The 14,645-nt window shown below is 45.9% G+C and overlaps 1 long non-coding RNA gene across 1 annotated transcript in view; it reads left to right on the top strand.

The window, feature by feature from the left end:
- Nucleotides 1–6,434, top strand: part of LOC309365461 — a 41,011-nt gene extending 34,577 nt beyond the window's left edge. The window contains exon 4 of the long non-coding RNA XR_014166169.1: nt 6,418–6,434. This is a non-coding gene — a long non-coding RNA (uncharacterized lncRNA). The remainder of the gene's footprint in view (nt 1–6,417) is intronic.
- Nucleotides 6,435–14,645: the final 8,211 nt, after the last annotated feature.

Raw genomic sequence — 14,645 nt, 5'->3', positions numbered from 1 at the left:
TCTTGCAGTCCATGGGACTCTCAAGAGTCTCCTCCAGCACCATAATTCAAAAGCATCAATTCTTTGGCGATCAACCTTCTTTAGCGTCCACCTCTCACTTCCATACATCACTACTGGGAAAACTGTAGCCTTAACTATACGGGCCTATCTTGGCCAGGTGATGTCTCTGCTTTTCAAGATGTTGTCTAGGTTTGTCATTGCTTTTTTCCCAAGAAGCAGGCGTCTTTTAATTTCGTGGCTGCTGTCACCATCTACAGTGATCATGGAGCCCAAGAAAGTAAAATCTCTCACTGCCTCCATTTCTTCCCCTTCTATTTGCCAGGAGGTGATGGGCCCAGTGGCCATGATGTTAGTTTTTTTTGATGTTGAGCTTCAAACCATATTTTGCGCTCTCCTCTTTCACCCTCATTAAAAGGTTCTTTAATTCCTCCTCACTTTGTGCCATCAAGGTTGTGTCATCTGCATATCTGAGGTTGTTGATATTTCTTCCGGCAATCTTAATTTTGGCTTGGGATTCATCCAGCCCAGCCATTCGCATGATGAATTCTGCATATAAGTTAAATAAGCAGGAAGACAATATACAGCCTTGTCGTACTCCTTTCCCAATTTTGAACCAATCAGTTGTTCCATATCCAGTTCTAACTTTAGCTTCTTGTCCCAAATAGAGATTTCTCAGGAGACAGATGAGGTGATCAGGCACTCCCATTTCTTTAAGAACTTGCCAAAGTTTGCTGTGGTCGACACAGTCAAAGGCATTTGCATAGTCAACGAAGGAGAAGTAGATGTCTTTCTGGAACTCTTTAGCTTTCTCCGTAATCCAGCGCACTGCCTTGCTGTGGCAAAGGGGCTTGAATAACTCAGAGAAGCTAGGAGCTATGCTGTGCAGGGCCATGGTCTGATGGACAAGTCATAGTGGAGAGTTTTGACCAAACGTGATCCACTTGGAGCAGGAAGTGGCAAGCCACTCCAGTATCCCTGCCAAGAAAACTCCATGGACAAAGACAACAGGCATATACAGTGGTTACTTGGGTTACATACGCTTCTGGTTACATACACTTCAGGTTAGACTCTGCTAACCCAGAAATAGTACCATGCCTCAGGATGAGAACAGAAATCGTGCTCTGGCGGCGCAGCAGCAGCAGGAGGCCCCATTAGCTAAAGTGGTGCTTCAGGTTAAGAACAGTTTCAGGTTAAGAACGGACCTCCGGAACGAATTAAGTACGTAACCAGAGGTCCAACTGTTCCACTTAGTACAACAAAATATTGAAGTGGTTCACACAATGTACAATGATGGCATCACAAACAAAAAGGAACGACAGAGCATCAAAATGCAATTAGAACCCATTAAGCAAAACATTAATACATTCATAGGGAAATAATGCCCGTGGTCTATTACAGTGCTTCTATAAAAAAAAGGCATAGTGCCCATGTTTAAACCCTAAACTGTGTTTAATCTTAACTGCAGCTTGTTTCTTGCAAACAGTATAGAAAATAATACAACCATATATAGATGGGGGTTATGTTATAGTGTATGGAGGAAGCCTGTTTAACGTGAGGCCCTTCCTCATAGCTCTCTGGGTGTGGGAATCTTCCTAATATCTTGGGGTGTCTCTGCTACATATCCTGTATTCTCTTACAGAGTTGGGAAATCTGTATCTGTGAACCATGGGGAACCAATGCCACAAGAAACCTGACTGGGAAGACCAGGAACTCGTTAATGAAGTGATACACTCTTTAGAGGTGAAATAATCAAGAACTAAAGGCCAATGGCCCATCTAGTCCAGCATCCAGGTCTCCCAGTGGCCAAACAGGGGTACAAGAGCCCTCTCCTCTTCTGTGGTCTCCCCACACTCGTATTAAGAAAAAAATACCAGCTCTAAGTGTGGAAGCAGGGGATAGCCATCATGGCTAGTAGTCATTGATAGCCGTCTCCTCCATGAATATGTCCAAGAATATTTTCAAGCAATCCAAGTTGGTGGCCATTTAGTTCCCATTTGCTAGTGTGCTGCCAGGGGTGGGAGTGGGGCCAGGGGTTGAGTTCCCTGTCCCTCTAATGCTTGAGAAGGAGATGTGCAGGCCACAATAGACTAGATAAAGTTGCCTCTTCCATATGGTCTGTCTAGTCTTCAGCCTAGTCTTCAGCAAGGGACTCCACATGTGATGTATTCAGGGTCTGGCGGTCCTGGGGAGCCCTGGGGGCACCCGTCTCAAAACAGCTACTATGGTGGGTGGGACAAGCAAGAACTTTTAGAGGGTGTTAATATTGTGAGCCCCTCCATCAGAGGCACAGGTTGAGTAGATGTGTAAATAAACTACCGATCATTAAGATACCACACTCTCAGATGTCCCTCATTTTGAGGAAACCGAACCCTCTGTAAGCTCCTGGAAACCTGGAATACCACACCATTTGGAGATTGGGTGTGTGTGCAATAAATGGGTATACTTTAAATGTGTGGTATGCAAACAAGCACATCCCGGATTTCTCACTTGTAGAATGTGAGTGAAAGATAGAGCTGATGGGGGCAGTTGCTCCAGCTTGAACAATAGGCTCCTATTGAAATTATTCCTTTCTTCTGTTTCAGGGGATATTGGAGGAGGAAGAGGCGGCTGTAAATTTCTTCACTGCAGGCCAGGCTCCATCTTCAGTTGAGCAGAGGCAGCTGCAGAATGAAACCCAGGAGGAAGGTGATGATGATGATTGCAAGGTGGCTGCAAATTTCTTCAATGCAGGCCAGGCTCCATCTTCAGTTGAGCAGAGGCAGCCGCAGAATGAAATCCAGGAGGAAGGTGATGATGATGATTGCGAGGTGGCTGCAAATTTCTTCAATGCAGGCCAGGCTCCATCTTCAGTTGAGCAGAGGCAGCCGCAGAATGAAACCCAGGAAGAACAGGATGATGGGGAGGGCAGGATTTGGGGTAAGTTCAGACTCCCCCTATCCTGCTATATGTGCCAAACCCACCCACCCCTTTGCCCTTCCCCCACACCTGACTAAAGGCCTCCTTTTATTTCTCACCCCCTTGCATATGTTGCCTCAGCTCACCTGGGCTGGCCAGCTGTTCCACCTGCTTTGGTTGGCATGGCCACCTACTGGTCACCACATGAACTGCAGAGCATGACAATACCTTACATTCTTATTTATCTAGGAAGGGAAGAAAACCAGGAATTGTGCCAATGCATTCACAATAAGTGATTTTGTTTCATAAGAAAATAAATCCCTGTCCCAGGTTATACAAGGACTTGTGTCCTAATTGTTCTGCTAGAGCATGCAAACCAGCAAACATCAAATTTCAGCAGTATACTGTTGTTTAATTCCAGTAAACTAATTCTGAAGCCATTAATATTCCCTTCACTCTCTTAAACTCCTGCTTTAGGGGAAAAGAAAAATCTGCTGGTCAAGGTGTCTTTCGGCAGCATATTCTGACAGACAAAGGGGAAATAAATAAGTCGCACTATGGGACACAAACAATTTTAATGAATTCAATGACACCACAACACATTTAGGGGAGAGCCAAAGGAAGGCTTTCCTTCTCCTTTGCTGACCCATAAAGTATTTCTTGCCTTTATTTCAGCAGGTGATACGCAGGTAACTGAGAAAGAAGGACAATGTTGTGCGATATCTTCAATGGTGCCTGAGCACAAAGAGATGAACGAGAATGTTATACAGGAAACCCATGTGGAAGAGAGACCCTACCAATGCAGCCAATGTGGAAAAAGCTTCAAATACAAGTCAAAACTTCATCGACACCAAATAGTTCACACAGGAGAGGCCCCCTATATATGTAAGCAGTGTGGGAAAAGCTATAAGAACAAGACGTCCCTTATTAGGCATGAGAGAAGTCACACGGGAGAGAAGCCGTATAAATGTGAGGTGTGTGATAAAAGCTTCAGGTACAAGCCAAACCTTGCCCTACACCAACTCGAGACCCATGGACTACATAGGGTTGCCTCTTCCATATTGTTTTATCTCAACAAGGGATTCCACATGTCTTCAGGGTCTGAAGGTCCTGGAGAGCACTGGGGCGCCCGCCTCAAAATAGCTGCTATGGCGGGTTGGAGAAGCAAGGCCCTTTGGGGGGCATTAATGCTGTGAGCCCCTCCATCGGAGCTCAGGTTGCATAGATGTGTAAATAAACCATTTATTATCAAGATACCACTGTCTCAGCTATCCCTAATTCTGAGGAAACCGAGCCCTTGGTAAGCGCATGGAACCCCTGGGAATGCCGCACCACTTGGAGATTGGGTGTGGGTGCAATAAATGGGCACACCTTAAATGTGTGGTGTAAACAAACACAGCCCTAATTTCTCACTTGCAGAGGGTGAGTGAAAAAGATGGTGTGGACTGTTGCTCCAGCTATTGAAAGTATTCCTTTCTGCTGTTTCAGTTGATACCGGAGGAGAAGGAAGAGGAGCCTGCAAATCTCCCCGATGCAGGCCAGGCTCCAGTTTTAGTTGAGCAGAGGCAGCAGCAGAAGGAAAACAAGGAGAACGAGGAGGGCAGGATTGTAGGCAAGTTCCGTCTTCCCCTACCCCTTTGCCCTCCCCCCCCCCACTTGACTAAAGCCCCATCTCACCTCTTTGTATATCCCCTCCCCCTGCAGTTCACCTGGGTCAGCCACCTGTTCCCCATGCTTTGGTTGGCCTGGCCACCTACTGGTCACCACATGAACTGCAGAGCGTGAAAATACCTTCCATTCTTATGTATGGTATCTAGGAAGGCAAGATAATCTGGAATTGTGCCAATGCATTCAGAATACCTGATTATCTTCCATAAGAAAATAAAACCCTGTCTTGGGTTAGACAAGGACGTGGATCCTAATTGTTCCTCCAGAGCACGCAAACCAACAAACACATCAAACTTCAGCAGTATAAAAAAGGTAAAAGGCCCCCTGGAATTAGGTAAAGGTAAAGGGACCCCTGACCATCAGGTCCAGTCGTGACCGACTCTGGGGTTGCGGCGCTCATCTCGCTTTATTGGCCGAGGGAGCTGGCGTACAGCTTCCAGGTCATGGGGCCAGCTTGACTAAGCCACTTCTGGCGAACCAGAGCAGAGCACGGAAACGCCGTTTACCTTCCCGCCAGAGCGGTGCCTATTTATCTACTTGAACTTTGGCGTGCTTTCGAACTAGTAGGTTGGCAGGAGCAGGGACCGAGCAACAGGAGCTCGCCCCATCGCAGGGATTCAAACCACTGACCTTCTGATTGGCAAGGGCTAGGCTCTGTGGTTTAACCCACAGTGCCACCCGCATATAAGGTAAAGTAAAGGTACCCCTGCCCGTACGGGCCAGTCTTGACAGACTCTGGGGTTGTGCGCCCATCTCACTTAAGAGGCCAGGGGCCAGCGCTGTCCGAAGACACTTCCGGGTCACATGGCCAGTGTGACATCGCTGCTCTGGCGAGCCAGAGCTGCACACGGAAACGCCGTTTACCTTCCCGCTGGTAAGCGGTCCCTATTTATCTACTTGCACCCGGAGGTGCTTTCGAACTGCTAGGTTGGCAGGCGCTGGGACCGAGCAGCGGGAGCGCACCCCGCAGCAGGGATTCGAACCGCCGACCTTTCGATCGGCAAGTCCTAGGTGCTGAGGCTTTAACCCACAGCGCCACCTGTGTCCCTCTGTGCCACCCGCATATACTGTTGTTTAATTCCAGTAAACTACCGGTCATTCTTAAACCATTAATATTCCCTTCAATCTCTTAAGCGCCTGCTTTAGAGGAAAGGAAAGATCTGCTGGGCAAGGTGTCTTTCAGCAGCATATTCTAACAGACATAGAGGGAAATAAATAACTTGCACTATGGGAGATAGCCAATTTCAATGAATGAAATGACACATTTAGTGGAGAGCCAACGGAAACTTTCCTTCTCCTCTGGGGTCCCATCAAGACTTTCTCCCCCTTGATTTCAGCAGGTGATATGCAGGTAACTGAGAATGAAGGAGAACGTTGTGCGATGTTCTCAACGGGGCTTGAGGACAAAGAGATGAACGAGAATGTTATACAGGGAACTCAGGTGGAAGAGAGACCCTATCAATGCAGCCGATGTGGAAAAAGCTTCAAACACAAGTCGAACTTTTATGCACACCAAAGAGTTCACACAGGAGAGGCCCCCTATTTGTGTATGTGGTGTGGGAAAAGCTATAAGAACAAGACGTCCCTTGTTATGCATGAAAGAAGTCACACGGGAGAGAAGCCCTATAAATGTGAGGAATGTGGAAGAAGCTTCAGTCGTAAGTCAATCCTTGCCATACACCAAGTAACCCACACTAAAGAGAAGCCTTATAAATGTTCAGAATGCGGGCAGAGCTTCAGTAAAAAGTTCAACTTAAACGTACACCAGAGAACCCACACAGGGGAGAGGCCATACAAATGCTCAGAATGTGGCAAGAGTTACCTTACTCAACCCAACCTTACGGTGCATCAAAGAATCCACACGGAAGAGAAGCCTTATAAATGCTCAGAATGTGGGCAGAGCTTTGGTCAAAAGAGCAATTTGAAAGTACACCAGAGAACCCACACCAAAGAGAAGCCTTATAAATGCTCAAAATGTGGGCAGAGCTTCGATAGTAGCATACATCTCAACGAACACCAGAGAACCCATGAAGTGGAGAAAACATACAAATGCTCAGAATGCGGAGAGAGCTTCAGGTGCAGCACCTCCCTTAGGGAACATCAGAGAATTCATGGAGGAGAGGAGCCAGATTTTGGCCTCAGCCATGCTTCTGAACCAAGTCTTGTTGAACATAACGTGACCCGCCCTGAAAAGAAATGTTTTGTATGTTCCATTTGTTCCAGAACATTTGGGTGCAGCGGAAGCCTTGGGTTACACCAACTGAAGCATAAAAAGGAGACATCGCAGAGCTTCTCAGGCTGAAGCAAGACCCTTTTTAAAATATCCAATTAATCAGCACAAGACATTTCCCACGAAATAACCCACAAATGTGGGGAAAGATTTTATGATAGTGCACTCATTTCACGTCAGTTTAATTGGCACAAGACAGCAATGGAGACGCAGAGGGATCTTGCAAATGCTTCTGTTTCTCCATTCTTCTACTTCAGTGTATTACTCCAATCACTGGTACTTACTTTTTAAATGCATGTTTTACTTGGCACTTGCTTCTATAAGTATTTTAATGTGTTTGCTCTATTCACGAATAAAGTTTGTAGGTTTTTACCCCTTTTGCTTCTCTTTTTATTACTCTTGCCCACTGTCGAGGTTGCAGTTTTAAACATACTGCTGTGATTATGAAATAATTTGTTTAATAAACAGATTTCCTCATTGCTCATGGTTGTGGAACCTCTGGCTTGTAATGCAATCTGTCTTCCCCAAGCCATTCCTTCTTTTCTTTTTTTAAAAAAAGTTCATATGTGGACAATATATAAAAATTAAATTTAAATGTTAAAAAACAACAGGGAAAGGGAAAGGGACCCCTGACCATTAGGTCCAGTCGAGACCGACTCTGGGGATGTGGCACTCATCTTGCTTTATTGGCCGAGGGAGCAGGCGTACAGCTTCTGGTTCATGTGGCCAGCATGACTAAGCCGCTTCTGGAGAACCAGAGCAGGGCACGGAAACGCTGTTTACCTTCCCGCCGGAGCAGTACCTATTTATCTACTTGCACTTTGACGTGATTTTGAACTGCTAGGTGGGCAGGAGCAGGGACCGAACAACAGGAGCTCACCCCGTCGCGGGGATTCAAACCGCCGACCTTCTGATCAGCAAGTCCTAGGCTCTGTGGTTTAACCCACAGCGCCACCAGTGTCCCTTTAAAAACAAAACATAACAGGAATCAAGGTGCAGGAGGGGAAAGAGGGAGTCTTGGACTCTCAGCTGCCTGGATGTTGGTCTTGGGTCAGTTTTCCTCCCTGTGAACTTCATTTCCCAGCAGCCTTTGCAAAACTTTCTGAAATTACCAGCAGCTGGCCCTATTTACATGAGCATGTGCACAGCTGGGGGAGAATAAGTCTGGGATGCAGCAGGCGAGTCATAATGCAGCACCACCTGTGTAAAGCTCAAGAGAAAATGTCATGGGATCCTGTAGGAGAAGCTTATCATAGATTTCCCATTTCTGCTCTGCTTCCCTGGGGAGCTGACATCCTAGTTTTTAGTATTTCAGCCCTGCAGTGGTGTTTTGGGGCTGAATTGTAGACCTACCTTCCTGGGTGAGCTAAAGAAATTCTTTCATTTCTCCAGAGAAAAAGAGAAGCTGAACAAGTGAGTTGCCTGATGGTGGGGATACAAACTGGTGAGGAAAGGGTTGTGGCAACAGACTTTAGTTCATACGCACTATACTGAAAAGGAAAAGCCACGAAGGGGGTGAATATATCTGGGAATGTGAGATCAGTAGTGTGGAGGGGTTTTCCAGTTTAGTTTGAGTTTCCTTTTATGTTGCTTGATGATTTTCAGAAAAGGAGCTTTGGCACTCAATGTTTCCATCACTAGATGTGCCCTTGAAGCAGGAATATCCCTAATTTTTTTAGGCTGCCCTTTGGGGGAAGCTGGAGCTCAAAGTCCCTGCCAGGAAGTAGGGCCATTCTTTGGAGTAGGTGTGCTTTGCCTGTGTAAAAAATGACCACATTCATGCAATCCTTTAAAAGGTACCTCTTTAAACAGTCCTGGCTTCCTGCAAAGAATACTGGGAGCTGTACCTTGATAAAAGTACAGGAGACTTCCGCAATTCCCTTCACAGAACTGCAGTTTCCAGTGTGGTTTAACAATCAGTCCCACTTTCCAGGGAACTCTGTGCATTGTAGTGTTGTAAACAAAAATTGCCCTTTTCCCTTATCCAAGAGCCCATATAGAGTCCTTACATAGGTTCCCTATTGGTAGGAGAGAATAACAGAGGCCAACCAGAGAATATTGAGAAGCAAAGCAGCTAGTAAGCTTGATCTTTATTGATCTGTTGCAACAGGGTGCTCCCCTCACCCGCAGGAGAGAGGAGGAACCCAGAAAAATGGCGTGCAAGGCCTTATAAAGACTTTTGAAATTGCCACCCTGTAGATCAAGACCACCCCCAGAAACATCATACATACATCACAGAAGGGGTGTAACCTAAGACAACCCCTCAGATACATCACACCTACATCACAGAAAAGGCGGTCTGAAACAGAAATTTGAATATTGTTTTTCTCCTGTTGTTGTTTATCTCCTGTCTGGCAGGTTACTTGATTGGATTGCCTGGGGAGCCTGGCCAGTCTTTTGTAATGATAAATACATAGTTCCTGGGCCAGGTCACAGGCTCACACCCTATTCATATCTTAAATGTGTCCTTAAGGCAGGATTTGTGAGGAAAGAGACAATGGGGAGGTTTCCCACTTTGACCTTGCAAAGAAAATATTTGGTCAGTTTAGGAATCAAAATGGTTCCAGGTTGTGCTGATCTATGTATGTGCTTGGTTGGTACACTTATGAACATTACCATATATCTAAGACCATAAAATTCCTATCATAGTAGCTGTGTGAGGAGAATAGCAGGAGTCTCTTCACAACCCTCTGCGTTCTTACCAAACTACAGCTCCCCGAGTTCTTTGGGGGAAACCAGGACTGTTTAAAGTGGTATTGCACTGTTTTAAGATGGATGGTGGAAATGTGGCTAAACAGGAACCATTCTTTGCAAGCTAACATGATCCAGGACTTGCTCACACTACTTCTTCTATGTCTTCCACTTGTCTCATGCTTAAACACTTGGGTCTGATGAGTTTTTTGTTTCACTTTTCTTGGGGAAACCCATTTTTTACCGCTGAATCAGAATGAATGGGGTTTGTTGCGATTCACTGTTAAACAGCCAGGTTTTCCCAGGAAAAACAGGAGGGTAAATGAAAACCCTTCCACGCTGATGCCCAGAAAAGAAAGGTCCATCAGAAGTGTGTAAGAGCCCTTATTTGGAGCTGAAGTTTTGATGGACTAGAGAAGCCCCTTCATCATTTACAGGGACTGCAGGGATATGCAGACAGTGGGTGTATTGAACCTTTGGTCCTCTGTATGTTACTGAATTACAACTCCCATCAGCCCCAGCCAGGGGGCCCAAAACTTCCACCGCACCTAGCGTTTATTTCATTCGTTCATTTTAATAACTTATATACCACTTGTTGTTGTTGTTTATTCGTTTAGTCCTGTCCGACTCTTCATGACCCCATGGACCAGAGCATGCCAGGCACTCCTGTCTTCCACTGCCTCCCGCAGTTTGTTCAGACTCATGCTGGTAGCTTCGAGAACACTGTCCCACCATCTCGTCCTCTATCGCCCCTTCTCCTTGTGCCCTCCATCTTTCCCAACATCAGGGTCTTTTCCAGGGAGTCTTCTCTTCTCATGAGGTGGCCAAAGTATTGGAGCCTCAGCTTCACGATCTGTCCTTCCAGTGAGCACTCAGGGCTGATTTCCTTCAGAATGGATAGGCTGGATCTTCTTGCAGTCCATGGGACTCTCAAGAGTCTCCTCCAGCACCAGAATTCAAAAGCATCCATTCTTCAGCAGTCAGCCTTCTTTATGGTCCATCTCTCACTTCCATACATCACTACTGGGAAAACCATAGCTTTAACTATATGGGCCTTTGTTGGCCAGGTGATGTCTCTGCTTTTTAAGATGCTGTCTAGGTTTATCATTACTTTTGTCCCAAAAAGCAGGCGTCTTTTAATTTCGTGAATGCTGTCACCATCTGCAGTGATCATGGAGCCCAAGAAAGTAAAATCTCTCACTGCCTCCATTTCTTCCCCTTCTATTTGCCAGGAGGTGATGGGACCAGTGGCCATGTTGTTAGTTTTTTTATGTTGAGCTTCAGACCATATTTTGCGCTCTCCTCTTTCACCCTCATTAAAAGGTTCTTTAATTCCTCCTCACTTTCTGCCATCAAGGCTGTGTCATCTGCATATCTGAGGTCGTTGATATTTCTTCCAGCAATCTTAATTCCGGCTAGGGATTCATCCAGCGCAGCCTTTCGCATGATGAATTCTGCATATAGGTTAAATAAGCAGGGAGACAATATACAGCCTTGTTGTATTCCATTCCCAATTATGAACCAATCAGTTGTTCCATATCCAGTTCTAACTTTAGCTTCTTGTCCCACATAGAGATTTCTCAGATGAGGTGATCAGGCGCTCCCATTTCTTTAAGAACTTTCCAAAGTTTGCTGTGGTCGACACAGTCAAAGGCATTTGCACAGTCAACGAAGGAGAAGTAGATGTCTTTCTGGAACTCTCTAGCTTTCTCCATAATCCAGCACACTGCCTTGCCGTGGCAAAGGAGCTTGAATGACTCAGAGAAGCTAGGAGCTATGCTGTGCAGGGCCACCCAAGATGGACAGGTCATAGTGGAGAGTTTTGACCAAACGTGATCCACTCGGAACAGGAACTGGCAAGCCACTCCAGTATCCCTGCCAAGAAAACTCCATGGACAAAGACAACAGGCATAACCAGTGGTACCTCGGGTTACATACACTTCAGGTTACATACGCTTCAGGTTAGACTCCGCTAACCCAGAATTAGTACCGTGGGTTAAGAACTTTGCCTCAGGATGAGAACAGAAATCGCACGACGAAGGCGTGGCAGCAGCAGGTGGCCCCATTAGCTAAAGTGGTGCTTCAGGTTAAGAACAGTTTCAGGTTAAAAACGGACCTCCGGAACAAATTAAGTACATAACCAGAGGTACAACTGTTCCACTTGGTACAACAAAATATTGAAGTGGTTCACACAATGTACAATGATGGCATCACAAACAAAAAGGAACGACAGAGCATCAAAATGCAATTAGAACCCATTAAGCAAAACATTAATACATTCATAGGGAAATACCGTATTTTTCGCTCTATAGGGCGCACCGGACCATAGGGTGCACTTAGGGGGTTTTTTGGGGGGGGGGAATAAAGAAAAAAATGTATTCCCCCCCCCCACAGCCCCAAAGAGCAAAGAAGCGAAAGCCTACATTCACTCCATAGGACGCACACACATTTCCCCTTCATATACAGTAATGCCTGTGGTCTATTACAATGCTTCTATAAAAAAGGGGCATAGTGCCCATGTTTAAACCCTAAACTGTGGTTAAACTGCAGCTTGTTTCTTGCAAACAGTATAGGAAAAAATACAACCATATATAGATGGGGGTTATGTTATAGTGTATGGAGGAAGCCTGTTTAACGCGAGGCCCTTCCTCATAGCTCTCTGGGTGTGGGAATCTTCCTAATATCTTGGGGTGTCTCTGCTACATATCCTGTATTCTCTTACAGAGTTGGGAAACCTGTATCTGTGAACCATGGGGAACCTATGCCACAAGACACCTGACTGGGAAGACCTGGAACTCGTTAATGAAGTGATAGAGGTGAAATAATCAAGAACTAAAGGCCAATGGCCCATCTAGTCCAGCATCTGGTCTCCCAGTGGCCAAACAAGGGTACAAGAGCCCTCTCCTCTTCTGTGGTCTCCCCACACTCGTATTAAGAAAAAATTACTACCTCTAAGTGTGGAAGCAGGAGATAGCCATCATGGCTAGTAGTCATTGATAGACTTCTCCTCCATGTATATGTCCAAGAATATTTTCAAACCATCCAAGTTGGTGGCCATTTAGTTCCCATTTGCTAGTGTGCTGCCGGGGGGTTGGAGTGGGGCCAGGGGTTGAGTTCCCAGTCCCTCTAATGCTTGAGAAGGAGATTTGCAGGCCACAGTAGACTAGATAAGGTTGCCTCTTCCATATGGTCTGTCTAGTCTTCAGTCTAGTCTTCAACAAGGGACTCCACAAGTGACGCCTTCAGGGTCTGGAGGTCCTGGGAAGCGCTGGGGGTGCCAGTCTCAATATAGCTGCTGTGGTGGGAGGAAGGAGCAAGACCCTTTAGGGGGCATTAATGCTGTGAGCCCCTCCATCAGAGGCTCAGGTTGCATAGATGTGTAAATAAACTATTGATCATTAAGATACCACACTCTCAGATGTCCCTCATTTTGAGGAAACCGAACCCTCTGTAAGCTCCTGGATACCTGGAATACCATACCATTTGGAGATTGGGTGTGTGTGCAATAAATGGGTATACTTTAAATGTGTGGTATGCAAACAAGCACATCCCGGATTTCTCACTTGTAGAATGTGAGTGAAAGATAGAGCTGATGGGGGCAGTTGCTCCAGCTTGAACAATAGGCTCCTATTGAAATTATTCCTTTCTTCTGTTTCTGGTGATATAGGAGGAGAGGGAGGCGGCTGCAAATTTCTTCAGTGCAAGCCAGGCTCCATCTTCAGTTGAGCAGAGGCAGCTGCAGAATGAAACCCAGGAAGAACAGGATGATGGGGAGGGCAGGATTTGGGGTAAGTTCAGACTCCCCCTATCCTGCTATATGTGCCAAACCCACCCACCCCTTTGCCCTTCCCCCACACCTGACTAAAGCCCTCCTTTTATTTCTCACCCCCTTGCATATGTTGCCTCAGCTCACCTGGGCTGGCCAGCTGTTCCACCTGCTTCGGTTGGCATGGCCACCTACTGGTCACCACATGAACTGCAGAGCATGACAATACCTTACATTCTTATTTATCTAGGAAGGGAAGAAAACCAGGAATTGTGACAATGCATTCACAATAAGTGATTTTGTTTCATAAGAAAATGAATCCCTGTCCCAGGTTATACAAGGACTTGTGTCCTAATTGTTCTGCTAGAGCATGCAAACCAGCAAACATCAAATTTCAGCAGTATACTGTTGTTTAATTCCAGTAAACTAATTCTGAAGCCATTAATATTCCCTTCACTCTCTTAAACTCCTGCTTTAGGGGAAAAGAAAAATCTACTGGTCAAGGTGTCTTTCGGCAGCATATTCTAACACACAAAGGGGAAATAAATAAGTCGCACTATGGGAGACAAACAATTTTAATGAATTCAATGACACCACAACACATTTAGGGGAGAGTCAAAGGACCGCTTGCTTCTCCTTTGCTGACCCATAAAGTATTTCTCGCCTTTATTTCAGCAGGTGATACGCAGGTAACTGAGAAAGAAGGACAACGTTGTACAATATCTTCAATGGGGCCTGGGCACAAAGAGATGAACGGGAAGGGTATACAGGAAACCAGGTGGAAGAGAGACCCTATCAATGTAGCCAATGTGGAAAAAGCTTCAAATACAAGTCAAAACCTCATCGACACCAAATAGTTCACACAGGAGAGGCCCCCTATATATGTAAGCAGTGTGGAAAAAGCTATAAGAACAAGACGTCTCTTGTTCTGCATGAGAGAGGTCACACGGGAGAGAAGCCCTATAAATGTGAGGTGTGTGATAAAAGCTTCAGGTACAAGCCAAACCTTGCCCTACACCAACTTGAGACCCATGGACTACATAGGGTTGCCTCTTCCATATTGTTTCATCTCAACAAGGGATTCCACATGTCTTCAGGGTCTGAAGGTCCTGGAGAGCACTGGGGCGCCCGCCTCAAAATAGCTGCTATGGCGGGTTGGAGAAGCAAGGTCCTTTGGGGGGCATTAATGATGTGAGCCCCTCCATCAGAGCTCAGGTTGCATAGATGTGTAAATAAACCATTTATTATTAAGATACCACTGTCTCAGCTATCCCTCATTCTGAGGAAACCGAGCCCTTGGTAAACGCATGGAACCCCTGGGAATGCCGCACCACTTGGCGATTGGGTGTGTGTGCAATAAATGGGCACACCTTAAATGCGTGGTGTGAACAAACA

The sequence above is a fragment of the Podarcis melisellensis genome (genome assembly GCF_964234715.1).
Source record: "Podarcis melisellensis genome assembly, chromosome: 2".
Lineage (NCBI taxonomy): Eukaryota > Metazoa > Chordata > Lepidosauria > Squamata > Lacertidae > Podarcis > Podarcis melisellensis.
Note: the sequence above shows the minus strand (reverse complement) of the source record. Positions and strands in the feature narration are given on the sequence as shown.